This window comes from Chinchilla lanigera, unplaced genomic scaffold (assembly GCF_000276665.1).
Source record: "Chinchilla lanigera isolate Chin_1 unplaced genomic scaffold, ChiLan1.0 scaffold00054, whole genome shotgun sequence".
In the NCBI taxonomy this organism is placed as follows: Eukaryota; Metazoa; Chordata; class Mammalia; order Rodentia; family Chinchillidae; genus Chinchilla; species Chinchilla lanigera.
This window is the reverse complement of record NW_004955455.1, coordinates 1-7,432: the sequence shown is the minus strand read 5'-3', so window position 1 is coordinate 7,432 and position 7,432 is coordinate 1.

Here is a 7,432-nt window from a genome sequence, read left to right as displayed (position 1 = left end):
GACTCCACTGTAGGGTACTGTTTATGGTTTGGAGGTATTTTTGCAAGGGAACATAATATATAATACAGGACACATATTTTATATGATTATTTATAATAGTCACCCAAAGACCAATATACAAAAGAGTACAGGAAATCTGTCCACACACTAAGACCAAGGAATCCAGCCGAGGGCCTAGATCCCATGGAAATGTCCTGCATGAGTCCAACTTAAGACCTAGAGCTCATAACAGTGCCTCCCACAAATCCAACTGGAGGCTCAGAGCCCATAACATTATCTCATTTTTCAAGGATCTGTGCTGGAAAGGCCCAAAGGTCAGTGGTAGAATTTAAGAAGTCTGTGCCAGTGGGGTGAAGGATCTGTGCCACCAGGTTGACAGATCTACACTGGAGCCAGGAAGCGACGCTCAGAAGAACCAGATCTCCCCTGAAAGGTATCACAGCCATCCTCAGCAACAGGTCCCAAGCTCCTCCAATGATCAAGATGGCCGAGTTCCCATTAGGGAAGCCAACACAGCAAGCTTCTTTAGGAGACTGATCTGTGCACCTTCTTCCCCTTCAAAGCCAGGAAGCAGTGCTGAGAGTGAGGACCAGAGCTTCCCCAAGGTGAACCAAAGCTATTCTCAGCGCCAGCAAGGTCCCAAGCTCCTCGGAGGATGAGAACAGCCATGTTCATTAGGAAAGCCAGCATGACGAGCTCCTCTGAAACAACCAACAGCTCCTTACAGCTTCCACCAGCTCCAACAGCCTTTCTCCGCTCCCAACAGCCTAACTTCTTCTCCAGTCCTGCCTCTTATGCTGCTGGCAACAATTCCCAGGTAGGCCTCCCGCTCCCAGCACCACACTTAGTTCAGCTGGGCGTTATACGTTGACTACCAGTTGTCAATCCACTACAGGTACACGCCCAAAGGGAACAAAATCAGCATGCTGGAGAGGCTCCTACGTGCTCATTTTATTGCAGCACTGTTCACAAGAGCTAGGATGTGACATCATCTAAATGTCCACCAATGGACAAGTGGAGACAGAAGTCTGAGGCATACATGCAGTGGAATACTCCTCTGCAGGCATAAAAAGATGAAATAATGACATCTGCAAAAACATGGCTGGAAAAAAATAATTTAAAAAATGACTGGGCTGGAAAAACTTTATGTTCAGTGAGATGAGGTAGGCACAAATACTACATGCCCTCATTTATGTGGGATCTAAGTAAGCTGATCTTACAGAAATTAAGGATGGTGGTGTCCAGAGTCTGGGGAAAGTAGCAGGAGGGTAAAGAGAGTTTGCTTCCATGGGTACAATGATATGGTCACACAGAGGAACAATTCTGGTCTCCTATGGCAGAGTACAATGATGATAGTTAATGATAATGCACTGTATCCCTCAAACTAGGTAGTAGAAAGGATTTCAAATGTACTCACCACCAAAAGATGATAAAAGTTTAAAGTGATAGATATGTTAATTACCTCAATTCGATCATGACCCAATACATAGAGGCATCAGAGCATCACCTTACACCTGATAAACATGTGCAATCAAAAAGTAAGATAAAAACATGAGCAATAAACAAAAAGATGCAGAAAAACATTTTCTCCCACTTTCAGGTTCACATCCTGTAGGGAGATTAAAGTTGCTCCAGATCACATGCCTGTGATCACTGGGCATGTGGACCCCTCTCCGTGTCTCCAACATCCCAGAATAGAAAATTAGTTTGTTTTTGTTTTTTTGGTACCAGGAATCAAACTCAAGACCTTGTGCTTGCCAGGCAGGTGCTTGGAAGACTGAGCGACATCCCCAGCCCAGAAAATTGGTTTTGATGGAGGTCTGCAGTAGGCTCGGTGCTCTGTAGTTTGAGAACTGCTTCCCAGGTGTCAGGGTAGAGACAAAGCCGAGGGCAGCTGGGGAGGCAAACTGTGGAGCTGCCCCAAGCTTCTCCCAGCACATGGCTGACATCCAGAGGCTTCTGACCCTTGGGAAAGACATGGAAGAGCTTCCTGGTCCTCTTGAGTGAAGAGGGAGACAGCTCTTCCGGCCTCCACATCAGCAAATACTTGGTCCTCAAAACGTTGTCCTGGTATCAGAATCATCAGCATCACCTGGAAAATAAAATTCCCCTTCTCAGCCCCATCCCAGACTTAGAATCTAGCGGTTCCGGGAACGTCCAGCAATCTGTGTTCAGCAGGTTCCCTGAAGGGGCCAGATGGAGCCCCAAGTGTGAAAACCACAGCCTTCCACAGTTTGATTCCTTTAAAGTTTTCACTTTTCTGTACCATCTTTCATTAACACAGGCAGATAACGTGCATTTGCAGAGGCCCGCTGTGATTAATGCTGCTTCTTCTTGAGGTTATTCTTTTCCCAGTGAAGCTGACAAAACTGAGTAGATTGAGAATACATTTCCTGTCTCCGTTAGAGCGTGAGAAAAAAGAGACCACCCAGGTGACCCATACTGCCATCTTCCAAGGCAGCAGTTTCTGTGTGCGGCATCAGCCTAACGCTCTTCTCTAGGCACTGAATAGGTGCTTTATGTCCATCACTGATCCAGTTTGCTCCACTCTCCTTAGACTCTCCCGTGAACCCCTGCAGGAAAGGAAATTTCCTCTACTGCAGTTGCCAACCACAGTCATTCATAATTTGTTGGCTCTACTTCCTCCTGGACTTTATGTAAGCTTCCTGAGGGCAGGGGCAGGGTCAGCTCGCCACCCAGCTCCCAGCACATCACCCAAGCCCCTGCACAGAGGAGGTGTCAGGATCCCCCTGTGTCCTGCAAGTCCGTCCTCAAATGCTGCGCAGCCCTTGTCACGGAAAGGAAACATCCATTTGTTCACCCTCCTGTACTCAACTGATGTGCGGGGGGCACCCTGGCTGCGGTGCATTATCTAAGCACCTGGGGCACAGGTGGTGGGCGCTCAGACGGATGCGCAGCATTCTCAGCTGACACACGTGTCGTCATGGCACTTGTCACAGAGACAGCAGCAGTTAGAGGGTTAACTTTTTAAAATTTAATGTTGGTTTCCTTGTTAGAATACAAGCGCAGTGAGCGTGCCTTGTTCATTACCCTATCACTCCTGCCCAGTGCCACGACTGGATATATTTCCTGGTTCCATCAAGCAGCGGGCATTTGTTAAGCAGCTGCTGGCCGACCTATTCACTCCCTCACCTACTACCACCTGTAAGTCACTCCCATTTAAAGAGGAGTAACTGAGGCTCAGAGCCGGGAAGTGACTGGTAGAACATGGAAAGGCTGGGGTTGGACCACAGGGGTCTTGGTGACCCAGAATCACCAGCGTCTCTGGCCACCCTGGCACCCAGCACTCTAGAACCTCCACTACCCACTCCGGGGCCTCCCTCCCAGCTGTTCGAGAGCACTGCACAGCCAGGGGCTCCTTTCAGCCTCTGATGTCAGACTGGAGGGAGGTCAGGGGCACCTTTTGAAGCTTCAGGCTGGTGCTGGAGATGGTGGTGGGGAAGAGCATTCAAAGTTTAAAAAGGGAGAAACTGCTTATGTTCAGCCCAGCTGGGCCCCGCTTGAGAGATGGGCTCATCACTCTGCAGCCCCTGCTCCCGCAAGCAAGATACCTGCACCCTACTTTCAGACGAGGCAGCGGAGGCCCAGGTGGTTAAGGCACATAGTGATAAAGAGCCACTGGAACAGATTCCAGAGTTTGTGCTCTGCAAGGGACCAGGGCTGTCATAATATTTTGGGAAGAAGACAAGTTTTTCACCCTGCTGCCTCATTTTCATTAGGTAGACAGTGTGATTCTCCACGGCCTTTTATTTTGACACAACGATGACTTCTAAAGAGAATGTGTCCTCCTGGGCAGCTCCAAGTCCTTGGTTTTGAGCACGCATCCATTGACTCGTTCATGCATCATGACATTAATCTCTCTCCAGTCTCAACTATCTAGCAGGCTCTGTGGAAACAACCAATGTAAAATTAAGCCCGGCCCTTGCTTTTGTAGAAACTCTAAGAAGTGAGATGGAAATGAACCCAAAACATAAAGAAAAAAAAGCCTGTGCGATTTAAGCTTCTGGAGAGCAGAGCAGAAAATGCATGTCACTGAAGAACTGGCTCGGCCAGTGAAGCTGCAGTGGACACTGGACCCAGATTGGAAGTCCTTCTGGGGGCTAATTAGGCAAAACAGGAAAAAAAGGAGCAGCGTGGCTGGAGGCCTTGTGATGGGGACAAGCACCAGAAAAAGCTTCACTTGTGTATTTAGAAGACTGAGGAGACATGGCCAAGCTTAGGTGGCACAGTTACAGGGAGTCAGTGATTAAGATCTTTAGCTAGAGAGCAGTGGGAGCCATGGCGGGTTTAAGCAGAGAGTATCACACTCTGAATTTCCATTCTGAGAAGATCCCTCTGGCTGTGGCACGGGTGACAGACGGTAGGGGCACACAGGCAGCGCAAGGCTCTGTGGAAAGGCTGCTGGGTTGTGTGAACAAGAGAGGATACAGGCCTGGAGCGGTGGAGTGCTGAGACATCCGTGAATGTAACAGAGATCTTGCAATGGGAATTCAGGAGCGGAACAGGAGGACCTCACGCACCCTGCCCATGGCAGCCTCCTTTGGGGCACCTCTGCCAAAGCTTCCAGACGCTTGAGTACTTCAGTCAACACCCTCATGGAGGTGGGGAGCAAACATTTGGCTTTAGGGAGGCCTGCTGTAATTGGACTGTGGCTCTGACCCGCAGAGCCTGACCAGAGTTGTCACCACCACGGCAGCACCGTGCTGGAATTCTACCTGCCGTCATCAAAGCCACATCAAGAATGAGGCACAGAAAAGGCTATTTCGGGTTCCTCATTTTTAAAGCTTGGGTGTCACTGGTGTGCTCCAGCCATCTCAGTATAGAGAGTGTAAAAAACTAAAACCATCCAATAAATGCTTCCACGCTAGAGCAGGGCTTCTCACCTCCTGTTATGCCACAGTGAGGTGAGGCGTGAGCCTGTGCGTGGCAGGATGCTGGGCAGTGGCCTCTGGCCACTAGATGCCAATAGCAGCGCCAAGCTGGGACAACCAGAAAGGGCATCAAACTTCGCCAAATATCACCTGAGGACAGAATCACCCCACGAGGAGACCTGTAGGGGACTGGAAGCTTTTAAACTAGGATGAAATATACATCTATGGAGAGGGTGAGTGTGAGGTTTCAGGCAAGTTTGCAGTGAGAGGTGAAAACTTCAGACCTGTCAATAAAGATACGTGTCTGTCCCTCCCAGAGGAGAGTCACGCAAAGATGACCTGGATGGAGGGGGTGAAGTCCCTCATCTCACAGATGGGGAAACTCAGGTCAAAGGACAGGCTTTCTCAGACAAGCGATGAGAACTGGGTGCCTCAAAAACACCTGCACTTGCTGCAAGGTGTAACTCAGTGGTAGAGCAACTGTCTGGTATGCAAGAGGCCCTGCATTCCATTCCCAGCGCTGTGAACACGAGACCCATGTAAATGCCTATACATCTGATATGTACATACCTACCTGACATAAACTATATACATAAAATATTAAACATGGAGAAAGGGTACAAGTAGCAACTTTAGATTCTTCTCTCTGTGTTTCTGTACTCACACACCTATCCCAACTTTCTTGCTTCATTAGTCCTGGCAGGAGAAAGTGGAAGGAAATTCTACTGCTAAACTCCAGCTCTAGCTCTCCAAGGAAAGGTAGAACATAAACATAAAAGTGGCTCCCTTCAGGCAAAAGGAGAAAAAAAGCACAGTTCCATGGTGTGAGGATGGGGCTGTCCACAGCAGGCGACCACTGCGTCTGTAGTGAATATTTTGTCTAAAAATGTCCGAAGCAAGAAGTGGAGAAATGTGCCTCAAAATGTAAAGAGTCCCTTGGGGACACCAGTGTGGACAGGAAAGGTGCCAGGGCTGCCTTACAGGAGATGGGTTCTCTGCAGAACTCCCATCTCATTCCTTAGCATACCCTGGCCAGAGAGTGAAGGCTTCTGGTCTTTCTCAAAGCCCACAGCTTCCAGGCTCTTCCCCAGCTCCACAGATGGCAGAGGAAATTTTTCCAGTCCCAATCGCACTAGGTGTCTCCCTTGATCAGAATTCTCCCATGATTGCCTGGTGCCTCAAGACCACACAGACCTCCACCACTTGCGGCCTGCAGAAGCTGCAGTTGACCCATTCAGAAACACTTAGGTTCCCCTCACTTAATATGGTTTCTCTCATCTTGTTCATGGTCTTTCTCACCTTTCTTGTACAAGTGACCGTTTATACTGGGAAGTCCGCCATGCCCTGCTAACCTGATCCATCTGATGCCCAGAGCCAAAGCCTCACACAATGCACAAATCAGTCTGAGAAAGGGTACGTGCAATGTTGACAGCTACCACTCTGGATAAAGGATGGATGGGCATTTCCCACAACCCATTTGTACCTTCCTGGAGGCATTTTTATTTTCTGTTAACAATTTGCATGTAAAAACTGAGAATAAAATCAAACTCTTTCCATTCAAAAGCATATGAATGCAAACAAACCAGTTTAGTAACAGAAAAGGGTAGAAGGAAGCTGTTCTCATTTAGCTCACAAGCGATCCTGCTGGCTAGGCAAGGGGTGCCTGGTTGTTAGGATTTAGATCTAAAATGCAGTCACTAGTGGATTAATCCATTGACAAGTGCATAGCTAAATGCGCTGTTCCAAGGTGGGACCTCAAAAGAGGCAGGTCACTGGGGGCCCAACCTGGAAGTTTACACACTGGCTCGGTTTCAACTTTCTCTGCTTCCAGAAGAACATTCCCCTGCCATGCTCGCTCCACATTCAGTGCCTGCCTTAGAGCCAGCCAAACATGGACTCAATCCCACCGGAAACCATGAGCCAAGTAAAACTCGCCTTCAGGTTGCATGCGTCAGGTATTTGTTCCCAATGATGGGAAGGTAACTGGCGCATGTCCAATTCCACACTGCCACTCTGCTTCTTCTCAAGATCCCAAAGGCCCAAAGTCTGCAGGCAGCAAACCCTGCACAAGGTCCTACCTTCCATCGCCAGCAACCTCCTCTCTAAACTGCACTTTTACTCTACACATGCCTGTCCAAAAGCACATGCAGGGCTGTTTCCAGATTTTCCATAAACACTGTACTGTATGTATCATTTAACAAATTCCCCTCTTCTCAGAAAAGCAAAGATAATTCTGCAAATTGATACCAAAACTGCACATACTTGGGAGTGCCAGGGTTTGTTTTGACACGTGTATAACAAACTCCTCTTTTCTTGTCAATGTCACGCTTCCAGGGCTTCCTCATATAGGAATCTACAACCTATTTACATTCATCCTAACTGGTACTCGGCGTTTCTTGTAACCATATACTGCGATTCACTAGCTCACGCCCTTCCAGAGCGGCATCCAGCGCCTCTCTCTCATTCTCCAGCCACCTGCAACTTCAGCTGTGCACATGCCTGACAAGACTGAGCTAGAAGCAGCCAGGGAGGCTGTTGTC